Source organism: Acipenser ruthenus, chromosome 15 (genome assembly GCF_902713425.1).
Source record: "Acipenser ruthenus chromosome 15, fAciRut3.2 maternal haplotype, whole genome shotgun sequence".
NCBI lineage: Eukaryota > Metazoa > Chordata > Actinopteri > Acipenseriformes > Acipenseridae > Acipenser > Acipenser ruthenus.
This window is the reverse complement of record NC_081203.1, coordinates 15,335,170-15,347,519: the sequence shown is the minus strand read 5'-3', so window position 1 is coordinate 15,347,519 and position 12,350 is coordinate 15,335,170. Positions and strand designations below refer to the sequence as shown.

General features: G+C 51.7%; 1 long non-coding RNA gene across 1 annotated transcript in view; it reads left to right on the top strand.

Annotated features, from left to right (window-relative positions):
- LOC117422088 (uncharacterized) overlaps positions 1 to 9,547 on the top strand; it is a 66,907-nt gene extending 57,360 nt beyond the window's left edge. Inside the window, exon 3 of the long non-coding RNA XR_004547606.2 lies at positions 8,621 to 9,547. This is a non-coding gene — a long non-coding RNA (uncharacterized LOC117422088). The remainder of the gene's footprint in view (positions 1 to 8,620) is intronic.
- Positions 9,548 to 12,350: the final 2,803 nt, after the last annotated feature.

The following is a 12,350-nucleotide window of genomic DNA, read 5'->3' as shown; positions in this document are numbered from 1 at the left end:
ACGCACATTTTCGCAAGTTAGCTGTCAGCCGGGCTGCCCTTAGAGACTGAAGGACGGCTGTGATCCTAGCCAAATGCTCTCGCCAGGTGGAGCTGTAAATGACCACATCATCAATATACGCTGCCGCATATTCACGATGTGGGTGTAAAACCTGGTCCATCAGTCTCTGGAAGGCAGCAGGCGCACCATGTAACCCAAACGGCATGGTTGTAAAATGAAACAGCCCCTCTGGTGTTGAAAATGCTGTTTTCTCTCTAGACCTACGAGTTAACGGGATCTGCCAATATCCTTTCGTCAGATCCAGAGTGGAGATGAACCTCGCCGTCCCCAGTCTATCTAGGAGTTCGTCGGCCCGAGGCATGGGATACGCATCAAACTTGGCAATAGCGTTTACCTTGCGGAAATCAACGCAGAAGCGGTTGGTGTCGTCCTTTTTGGCCACTATCACAATTGGACTGCACCACTCGCTCCTGGAAGGCTCAATCACCCCAAGTTCGAGCATGTCCCATACCTCTTTGCGAACGCCACTCCGTCGACTTTCCGGGATCCGGTAAGGTCTCTCTCGCACTGTGACACCTGGGGGAGAGATAATGTCATATTCAGCGAGGTTAGTTCTACCGGGCGTGTTAGAAAAAACATCGCTAAATTCCTCAATTAACCTACGTAGTTCACGTTGCTGATCAGGAAGTAACTGTTCCCCCATCGAAATGTTCTTTGTGCTAGAGGGTTCTAGCTCGGGCCCTAAATCATCCTCTATATTGCCTGGGGCTATAAATAACACCTCTCTTGCCTGCCAGGGCTTTAATAAATTTATGTGATAAATTTATTTTTTGTTACGGCGATCGGGCTGTTTAATTTCGTAATTCACCTTTCCTATAGCCCGAATCACCTCATATGGCCCTTGCCATTTAGCACATAGTTTGGATTCCGCTGAGGGAAGTAGCAGCATTACCTTGTCTCCAGGTCGAAAGGTTCGGATTAATGCATTTTGATTGTAATGCTGCTGTTGTCGATGCTGAGCCGATCTGAGATTGTCTTGGGCCAAACGACCGACCAAATCTAGGCGATCTCTCAGTAGGAGCACATGCTGCACTACATTTTTGGACGAGCCTTTGTGCGCCTCCCACCCCTCTCTCAACAGATCGAGGATGCCGCGAGGCTGTCGGCCGTACAAGAGCTCGAAGGGGGAGAACCCTGTCGAACTCTGCGGCACCTCTCTCACTGCAAAAAGGAGGTAGGGGAGAAGCGATGCCCAATGTTTTTGCTCCTGATTCACAAATCGTCTCAGCATCGCCTTTAGAGTCTGATTAAAACGTTCCACCAAACCGTCCGTCTGTGGATGGTAAACCGACGTTCTGATGGGACGTATTTTTAGTAATTTATATACCTGCTGTAGCGTGTTTGACAAGAAATTAGTTCCATGATCAGTCAATATCTCGTTGGGAATCCCTACTCTTGCCATAATCTGCACTAGTTCTTTGGCTATCGCAGCAGCACTAGTGGACCTCAATGGAACTGCCTCTGGGTATCGCGTTGCGTAATCTACCACCACTAATATATGCGTATACCCGGAGTCAGAAGGTAGCAAAGGGCCGACTATGTCCACTGCGATGCGTTCAAAGGGGGTAGAAATAATCGGCAGTGGGACCAAAGGGGCGGGGCGCACTCGACCCGGCGCTACTCTCTGGCAGTCTGGGCATGTGGCTACATATTTCGACACTTCTTTATAAACACCTGGCCAAAAGAATCGAGCCAATATCCGTTCCCTTGTCTTGTCAACTCCGAGGTGCCCCGCAAAAGGGATATCATGCGCCAGCCTCATGACCTCCAGCCGACAAGACGGGGGGACCAATAATTGTGTTACAGGATGTCCTGTGCCCGCGGCCAGGTTTACCCTATATAGTAATTGCCCCTTGATAATGAAGTGTGGAAATACTAGTGCCCCAGCGCCTTCAACATCCTTACCTTCAATGGACCGGACCTGTCCCCGAATGTGCACCAGTGATGGGTCATTGTCCTGCTCCCACACTAGGTTCACATTCGAGTGCCACATGTCCGGTATATTGAGCGGGGCGGGAGTAACATCTGCCCTTGATGGCCCAGTAACCTCGCCCTCTCGGTCACACTGCGTTCCGACCCCCTTTGACTGACGTTTTTCACCGTTATAACAGGCTCCCACCAGCCCCCAGCCTTGTCTCATTAACGCTCCCTCCCATTTCCGCAGCCTTCTCTCTTTGTTTGTTTTTTTTGGCCGGAACAGGGAAGAGAACATTTCCGCTTGAAAGGGAAAAACATTACCAATTATTTCCCCTTCTACTTTTTCTGCCACATTTGCGTGTATGGCCGGGACTGCCCTTAATTTCAATAAATCTTTATAGTTGGGCCAGTCCCGACCCAGAATAATGGGATGTGGTAACCTTTCCGCTACCCCAACTACCAGGGAACGTTTCATCGGACCGACCGATAAATATGCTTTTACTGTGGGGTATGTTGCCGTGTCTCCATGGATACAGGAGATCGCCACCTGACCTTGTGGCTGCCACACCATACCGCCCAAGAGAGATGCTCTAATTAAGGTCTGACCACACCCTGTGTCCACTAATGCATGGGTCTTCACATTTCCAAAAATCACCTTAACAATACAAGGCCCCTCCCGACCATTTTTCCCTCGCTTACCCGCTTCAGATGCCAGATTACAGACGGCCACGTCATGACCTAGCCTGATGTCCCGGCTGGCGGCACCTAAAACAGGTAGGGGGAAAGGAGGGCACAGTATTAAATGGTCTGTCCCGCTGCTGGTATGGCAACGGGGCAGGGGCAGCACCTCTACCCCAGCTGGGGGCCAACCTTGGTCTCCATGAATAGGAGGCAAGGTCGCCCATTGGGGTTGGTGCTCTTGGAGGTCGTTGAACCGGTCCTGGTGGTGGGGCTGATGGAGCAGAGAGAGGAGGTGGGGCTCGGCTGCTCCGTTGAGGTAGCGGGGTGAGTAGCCTGGTCTGGGCGGATACCAGGGAGTCCTCGAAGTCCTCAGCGAGCTTGACTGCCTGTTCCAGGGTGTCGGGGTTGTGGCGCCGTATCCATCCTTGGGTCTCGGCGCCGACCACATGACAAAACTGCTCAATAACGATGGCCTCCCCCATCTGGGCAGTTGTTTTTAGCGCCGGGGTGAGCCAGTGTATCATGTGGTCACAGAGCTTCTGCGCGACCACCCTGGGGCGTACGTTCGGGGACCTCCTGTACTCCCTGAACCTCACTCGGTGCGTTTCCTCCGTAATATTCAGACGGCGGAGAATAGCCAGCTTTACCAGGTCATATTGAGCGGCGTCGTCATCCCCCATTGCCTGGTATGCTGCCTGCGCTTCCCCAATCAGGCAGGGTCCCAGCTGGCTTGCCCAGAACTGTCGGGGCCATGACGCGGTGGTAGCCAGCCGCTCAAATGCCACCAGGTATGCCTCTGGATCATCATCCGCCGTCATTTTATGCGTCCTGGCTTTGGGCGCTATGAAGCCGCGCTCCGCTGATGCTGTGGGAGGTATTGCCAGCCCGACCCTCTCGATCAGCGCGGTGTACCTCTCCTCTCTCCGTCTTTCCTCCCCCTCCCGTCTGCTGTCCAGCTGCTCCAGCAGCGCCGACAGTGTTGCGTAGTCCATCTCCTACTTCTGACGACCACGTGTGGCAAAGTGGTAATGACGTGCAGGTGAGTGCAGTGCAGAATAATTACACAGACAGACGTTGGTACAGGTGCAAGGGTGTTTATTTATTTTAGTAAATGTCCAGAGCCTCAAGGCAAAACCTGTAAATAATAATAGTGCTGGAAGTGATACAGCGGCGTGTATCACTTCTAATTTATAATCCCGCGGGTTTGACCCGCAACCCCAAAGTCCCGTTCCGACACCCACACTAAACACGAACACAAAAGACACAAAAGTGCGTGATTCAAGTGCTAAAAGGTGCAAACACAAAGACAGTTGGTAGTGAAAGGTGAGTGGTGAAGTCCGGATTTTTCGCTGGCCTGCGGCTGCAGCTCCGGATCGTGCTCAGTAATCTTCTGTGACAAATAACACACAAGACACACAGTGTTAGGACACAGACACAGAACACTCACGGTTTACTCACAGTACAGGCTCCTTCTCGGTTATTTAACTTAACCATATGCAAAGGAACAGATCACTCAAGCCATGCCCCCTATTTATACCCTCGCCCATGACCCCGAGGTTAACGAGCGCATCCGCTCCTCCAGTCCTCGGATGCCACGCCGCTACCGTCTGGGTCACTGAGCTCGGGTGCCATGGCTCCGCCCCCTTCCGAACTGACCGACTTCCATCTACCCTACGGAATAAATTGTCGTGCCATTTCATTAAGGGTACTCTGTTCCTCGTATACCGTGCTCTCACAGGTCGAGAGGGAGATCTAACACTAAGACTCATTCGATCGCTGTCACGTGTCCCAATGGTATATATCCAGGGTAAAGCACTGTGATTATAATGGTGTCCCAATGGTGTATATTCAGGGTAAAGCACTGTGATTATAATGGTGTCCCAATGGTATATATTCAGGGTAAAGCACTGTGACTATAATGGTGTCCCAATGGTATATATTCAGGGTAAAGCACTGTGATTATAATGGTGTCCCAATGGTATATATCCAGGGTAAAGCACTGTGATTATAATGGTGTCCCAATGGTATATATCCAGGGTAAATGTCACAAAGACGGCCGGAGTGGGTGGCGTCAGACCAGAAACAGGAACACAAACGACAGAGAGATGTGGTTTGGTATAAGCTGGGCGCGTGATCGCGCTCAGCATTTAATAAACAGAAAATAAAAGGTTTTAAACACAACAAAAACACAGGACACGGCACTACACGCCAAAATAAAAAGACAAACAAAAACGGACTACACAGACAAAACACGGTGAGCAGATTTTACTACTACTACTACTTCTTATTATTATTATTATTATTCTTAACATTTACCTCCGCTCCAATCCCGTTCTCCACTCACCGAACACCTAACCCTGAGTGCAAGAAATGCGCGTCTATATATACTGTTGTGCTGGGATTCAATTACTAATTAATTATTCACTTGAATCCCAGCACGTGAATTAATTCTGTGCAACCCCGTGCTCACATATTACATTTAACCAGCACGTGAAGTGATTTGTGCTCTCCTCGTGCCTAAATACAAATCTACACTTTTTAAATACACGTGAAACACAGACCCGTTTATATCCCGTGTACCAATCTATACACCAACATTAACATACGCACGCATACATACAACATATAACACACAAATGCACACAGGGGCGGGGCACATTGCCACATAAACCCCCTCTTGTGCGCAGCACACATGGCCTCAACGGCCACCTCCCCCCTTAAAAATCCAGCAGTCCAGGACAAAGTCTCGGGCTGGGAAGGGAGGCTTCAGTGGGCCCTTGGCTGGCAATGCTGTCAGCACCCCTGCCGGTAGTGGCACGGCTGACAGCCTGCTGGTCCATGCTTGCTGCAGGGGATGCTGGTCTCCTGACCTCACCCCCTTCCTTCGTAGCCGGTAGCTCCCCTTGGTGGGGCTCCGACCACAGTACTGCCGGCAGCGAAGAAGCTGCAGTGGGAGCAGGTCTCCGGACCTCCCCCACGATCTCTGGCAGCGAAACTGCTGCTGGGGTTGGTGGTCTCCAGACCTCCTCCCCCTTCTTTGTGGCCGACAGCTCCCCTTTCTGGGGCTCCGGCCACCGTACTCCCCGTGGTGGAAGTACGGGAAGCAGAGACAGCTCCTGCTGTTCTGCTTCTGGCGGTGGTGGAGGCAGAGGCAGCTCCTGCTCCTCTGCTCCTTCCGGTGGTGGTGGCGGAGGCAGAGGCAGCTCCTGCTCCTCTGCTCCTTGCGGTGGTGGTGGCGGAGGCAGAGGCAGCTCCTGCTCCTCTGCTCCTTGCGGTGGTGGTGGCGGAGGCAGAGGCAGCTCCTGCTCCCCTGCTCCTGGAGGTGGTGGAGGCAGAGGCAGCTCCAGCTCCTCTGCTCCTGGCGGTGGTGGAGGCAGAGGCAGCTCCAGCTCCTCTGCTCCTGGCGGTGGTGGAGGCAGAGGCAGCTTCAGCTCCTCTGCTCCTGGCGGTGGTGGAGGCAGAGGCAGCTCCAGCTCCTCTGCTCCTGGTGGAGGTGGAACCAGCAGGTATTCACCCTCTGCTGGTGGAGGTGGGAGGGGCAAGCAGTCCTCCCACTGCGGTGGAGGTGGAACCAGCAGGCATTCACCCTCTGCTGGTGGAGGTGGGACCAGCAGGTATTCACCCTCTGCTGGTGGAGGTGGGAGGGGCAAGCAGTCCTCCCACTGCGGTGGAGGTGGAACCAGCAGGGATTCTCCCTCTGCTGGCAGCTTGGGTCCTAGGGCTGTGGAAGCCCCGACTTCCCTCTCTTCGGGCTGTGGACGCACCGACTCCTCCCTTTTGGGCTGTGGACGCCCTGACTCCTCCCTGTTGGGCTGTGGACGCACCGACTCCTCCCTGTTGGGCTGTGGACGCACCGACTCCTCCCTGTTGGGCTGTGGACGCACCGACTCCTCCCTTTTGGGCTGTGGACGTTCGGGCTCCCCCAACTCAGGCGTAGGACGTTCGGGCTCCTCCCACTCAGGCGTAGGATGTTCGGGCTCCTCCCACTCAGGCGTAGGACGTTCGGGCTCCTCCCACTCAGGCGTAGGACGTTCGGGCTCCTCCCGCTTGGGCTGTGGACGCTCGGGCTCCTCCCGCTTGGGCTGTGGAGGCAAAACCAGCAGGCATTCTTCCTCTGCTGGTGGAGACGGGGACAGCAGACATTCTTCCTCTGCTGGTGGACCTGCTACCTGGGCTGCTGTTCCACTTATAACTGCCTCCAGGTAGCTGAGGACCAACCCCACACCTTCCTCCCAGGTGCTTACGGTCTGTTCCCTCGCATATGCCTCCCATCGCTCCCTATCCATAAATCGCAGGAACTGGACGACTACTGGGATAGACTGGGCCTCCAGCCCAGCATTTTCCAGCATCCAGTCCCGCACTTTGATGGCGTCTTCTGCCATTTTTTTTTTTTTTTTTTCTTTTTTAAATCCAAACTGCGGTTCCTGCTCTGGCCTGAGTCCTGGAGGCGCTGTCGATCCCACGCAGGACACCACGTGTCACAAAGACGGCCGGAGTGGGTGGCGTCAGACCAGAAACAGGAACACAAACGACAGAGAGATGTGGTTTGGTATAAGCTGGGCGCGTGATCGCGCTCAGCATTTAATAAACAGAAAATAAAAGGTTTTAAACACAACAAAAACACAGGACACGGCACTACACGCCAAAATAAAAAGACAAACAAAAACGGACTACACAGACAAAACACGGTGAGCAGATTTTACTACTACTACTACTTCTTATTATTATTATTATTATTATTAACATTTACCTCCGCTCCAATCCCGTTCTCCACTCACCGAACACCTAACCCTGAGTGCAAGAAATGCGCGTCTATATATACTGTTGTGCTGGGATTCAATTACTAATTAATTATTCACTTGAATCCCAGCACGTGAATTAATTCTGTGCAACCCCGTGCTCACATATTACATTTAACCAGCACGTGAAGTGATTTGTGCTCTCCTCGTGCCTAAATACAAATCTACACTTTTTAAATACACGTGAAACACAGACCCATTTATATCCCGTGTACCAATCTATACACCAACATTAACATACGCACGCATACATACAACATATAACACACAAATGCACACAGGGGCGGGGCACATTGCCACAGTAAAGCACTGTGATTATAATGGTGTCCCAATGGTATATATCCAGGGTAAAGCTCTGTGATTATAATGGTGTCCCAATGGTGTATATTCAGGGTAAAGCACTGTGATTATAATGGTGTCCCAATGGTGTATATTCAGGGTAAAGCACTGTGATTATAATGGTGTCCCAATGGTATATATTCAGGGTAAAGCACTGTGATTATAATAGTGTCCCAATGGTGTATATTCAGGGTAAAGCACTGCGATTATAATGGTTCCCCAATGGTATATATTCAGGGTAAAGCACTATGATAATAATGGTGTCCCAATGGTGTATATTCAGGGTAAAGCACTGTGATTATAATGGTGTCCCAATGGTATATATCCAGGGTAAAGCACAGTGATTATAATGGTGCCCCAATGGTGTATATTCAGGGTAAAGCACTGTGATTATAATGGTTCCCCAATGGTATATATTCAGGGTAAAGCACTGTGATTATAATGGTGTCCCAATGGTGTATATTCAGGGTAAGGCACTGTGATTATAATGGTGTCCCAATGGTATATATCCAGGGTAAAGCACTGTGATTATAATGGTGCCCCAATGGTGTATATTCAGGGTAAGGCACTGTGATTATAATGGTTCCCCAATGGTGTATATTCAAGGTAAAGCAATGTGATTATAATGGTGTCCCAATGGTATATATCCAGGGTAAAGCACTGTGATTATAATGGTGTCCCATTCAGGGTAAAGCACAGTGATTATAATGGTGTCCCAATGATGTATATTCAGGGTAAAGCACTGTTATTATAATGGTGTCCCAATGGTATATATCCAGGGTAAAGCACTGTGATTATAATGGTGTCCCAATTGTATTTTTCAGACTTTTCTAACGAGGGAAGGCTTGGACCAGCAGAATCCCTTGCACTTCACTGAATCGTTCCAGTATCATTAGAATCCAGCCCTGGAGACTTACTAGGGAAAGTAGCCAGCAGGAAAGTTTGGCATTGCCCTATCTATTGTGAATGCAGTAACTAAGGCAACAGGTTTGATGTTTCCGTCAGTCAAGCTTTAATAAATGTTTAACTTTCCACAGTTTAAGAGTGCATCTTAATGTTCTATAAGCAGCTGACAACATTGTATGTACGTTGTGTACTGTTCAGTACACACATGTATTAATCAGCCAACGCAAAGTGAATGTGGAGCCCTAATGTTCAGAGCACTGTATGCATCTTGGACAGAGCAAACATAGTGCTGTTATATAATGATAAAAAGTGAAAGGCTCTGTATAGAAATAACATGCTTTATCTCATAATGTATGCATTATTCTGGACAGGAAGATTAAAGTGCTCGAATTCTAACTCCAGAAAAGTTCAATGCGTTTTTAATCTAGGGTGGGTTTCTGGCCTGTTCCAAATACAGGAATTATCATTTAGTAGCAATTCTATTTTGGATTGCATTCCCTGTGGCTCCGCTCCTTCCCAGTTTATATACAATATTGATAAAATGCCAACTGCACCTCAGTGAATCCAAAATTCAATTTGAGCTGCAGATAAATCATGAAAAGGGCATGTGATGGGGTGCTAGCTCACCCCTATAAATATGTGTTGTTTGTTATTGTTGTTATTTTTACTGTTTTCATTATGGTTTTTGTGATTCTTGGTTTGTTTTGGATTGGCAGGGAGGGGGTTAAATTCCTCCCTGTAAAATGCATGTGAGAATGTGGCTGGAGCCTTAAGTGTATAATTGTTAATTATTAGTTAATTGGGCTCCAGCCACAGACTATAAAAGACAGCTGAAACCCTTTGTTAGAGAGGAGAGGGGTTTTTTTTGGGTGAGTTTGTTTGTTGGTGTGCTGTGCTGTTTAGTTTTGTTGAGAAAGAAACTGTAGTGAAGGCTAATGCCCAGCCTACATTTCTGTATTTTGTTTAAACCTTTTGTTGGCCCTTGTGCCTATTTATTTGATTATTTTTGTTTAATAAAGATTATTTTGCCCCTTCCACTGTCTCTGAGCCTCAAACCTCTGTCATCCTGCCACACGTGGTGTCAGAGCGGGATAGCGCCACCTAGAGGCTCAGAGCAGTATTTTGGGGAAAAACCAATGGCAGCGAAGAAAGCAGCAGCAGCAGTGGCCGCCACCACCAACCCAAACCCTGTGGGAGGACCCAGCAAGCTTGTTCCCGTGGTGCTCCTGGTGCGGGAAGGAGGAGCACCGGTGGAGGTCCTGTCCGGATGGGCCACCAGCTGACTGGTGTGGGCGCTGTGAGCTGGATGGCCACAGGAGGATGTAGGATGCCCCTACAACCTGGACCAGGAGCAGCTACCAACCCCGTCCTCGGCAGCCACCCCACCAACACCGCCTTCACCACCATCACGGGAGATCTGGGAGTGGTTGGTGCACCCCGAAGCGGACCTCTTCCACGACCTCCCCACAGCCCTCAGCATGCTGTGGCATCGAGATGGGGAGAGGTGGGAGGAGTGGGAGAGAGAGCACCACCCGGGGTCCCTCCAGGAGATAGCCGTCATGGTCCTGGCATACCTGGCGATAGACATGGGGGAGATCCCCCTCCTTGAAGAAAAGTGGGTGGAGCCGCTGCCGTCGCCCGAGAGGGAGGAGCCCGAACGTCGGCAGCCCGAGAGGGGGGAGCCCGAACGACCACAGCCCGACAGGGGGGAGCCCGAACGTCCACAGTCCGATAGGGAGGAGCCTGAACGTCCACAGCCCAAGAGGGAGGAGCCCGAACGTTCACAGCCCGAGGGGGAGGAGCCCAAGCGGGAGGAGTCGGTGCGTCCACGGCCCGAGCAGGAGGAGTCGGTGCGTCCACGGCCCGAGCGGGAGGAGTCGGTGCGTCCACGGCCCGAGCGGGAGGAGCCAGAGCTGTCTCTCCCTCCACCGCCAGCAGAGGGGGAACAGCGGGCGCTGTCTCTCCCTCCACCGCCAGCAGAAGATGCTGGAGGTCCCTCCCAGCCTCTGTACCGGCTGCTGAAGGGAGCGCGGGGACAAACTGCCCGGCGGCTAAGAGGCACAGCACCGCCCAAGGTTGCCTGCCTGCCCGCATCGTCTAGAGAAACTCTCAGTGTGCTTTCTCCTAGGGATGCTGGTCCGCCGTCGCCTGGGGTCGCTGCTGGTCCGCCGTCGCCTAGGGTGGAGCTACTGTCCCGAGCGCCAGAGGGTCCAGCGCCGCCAGGGGGTCCAGAGTCGCCAGAGGGGCCAGGGGGTCCCGCGTCGCCAGAGGGTCCAGCGTCGCCAGAGGGGCCAGGGGGTCCCGCGTCGCCAGGGGGTCCAGAGGGACCAGCGTCGCCGTTCCCGCCTCCGCCATCAGAGGGAGACGAGCTGCTGTTCTCGCCTCCGCCATCAGAGGGAGACGAGCTGCTGTTCCCGTCTCCGCCATCAGAGGGAGACGAGCTGCTGTTCCCGCGTCCGCCACCAGAGGAGCTGGAGCGGGCTCTACCTCCTGCTGCCAACAGAGAAGAGGAACTCTGGCCACTGCCACCCTGGCCGGAGGTTCCTGCAATGTTGGCCACGCCCAAGGATGCCTGCCTCGCATCGCCTGGGGTTGCCTGCTGCTCTGCTTTTGTTCCTCCTAGGGTCGCCGAAGGTCCTGCTTCGCCTGGGGTCGCCGAAGGTCCTGCTTCGCCTGCGGTCGCCGAGGGTCCTGCTTCGCCTGGAGTCGCTGTCAGTCCTGAATGGCAGCAGGAAGTACTGTGGCCGGAGCCTCACAAAGGGGAGCTGCCGGCCACGAAGAAGGGGGGGAGGTGAGGAGACCCTTGTGCCTATTTATTTGATTATTTTTGTTTAATAAAGATCATTATTTTGCCCCTTCCACTGTCTCTGAGCCTCAAACCTCTGTCATCCTGCCACAGGGCACTTCAGTGAAAAATGGATAAACTTAGTCATTTTTCAACCTCCACCACATAGTGAAGTTAACTAATGATAAAAAGGGTTAGGTAGATTTGTCTTTGTTGTATATTAGTCTGAAGTCTCTATTCTGTATATAAAGAATTAAACACATCTTACGCCTCCCCAGCTCTGACACCCTAGTCCAGTATGGATAGCATCAGCTGTTGACAGTCTTGGCCTGGATAGCTGCAGTGATGCCATGGCTTTCTATCAGACCATGCAGATTTAGGGCAACTTAGTTTAAAGTGAATATGCATGGGGGCAAAGATGACCTTACTGCAGCTAGCTCCTGTTAGGTCAGTCCAAAGAAAGAGTGAGGGCCAGGTGGGGTGGGGGGGGTGAATGGAGGCATGGGTTTGAACCCAGCTCAGGACACAAATGAAAGAGCCAGGTGGACACATGGGTTTGAATCCAGCTCAGGACACAAATGAGTCAGGTGGACACATGGGTTTGAATCCAACTCAGGACACAAATGAAAGAGCCAGGTGGACACATGGGTTTGAATCCAGCTCAGTACACAAATGAAAGAGCCAGGTGGACACATGGGTTTGAATCCAGCTCAGGACACAAATGAAAGAGCCAGGTGGACACATGGGTTTGAATCCAACTCAGGACACAAATGAGTCAGGTGGACACATGGGTTTGAATCCAACTCAGGACACAAATGAAAGAGCCAGGTGGACACATGGGTTTGAATCCAGCTCAGGACACA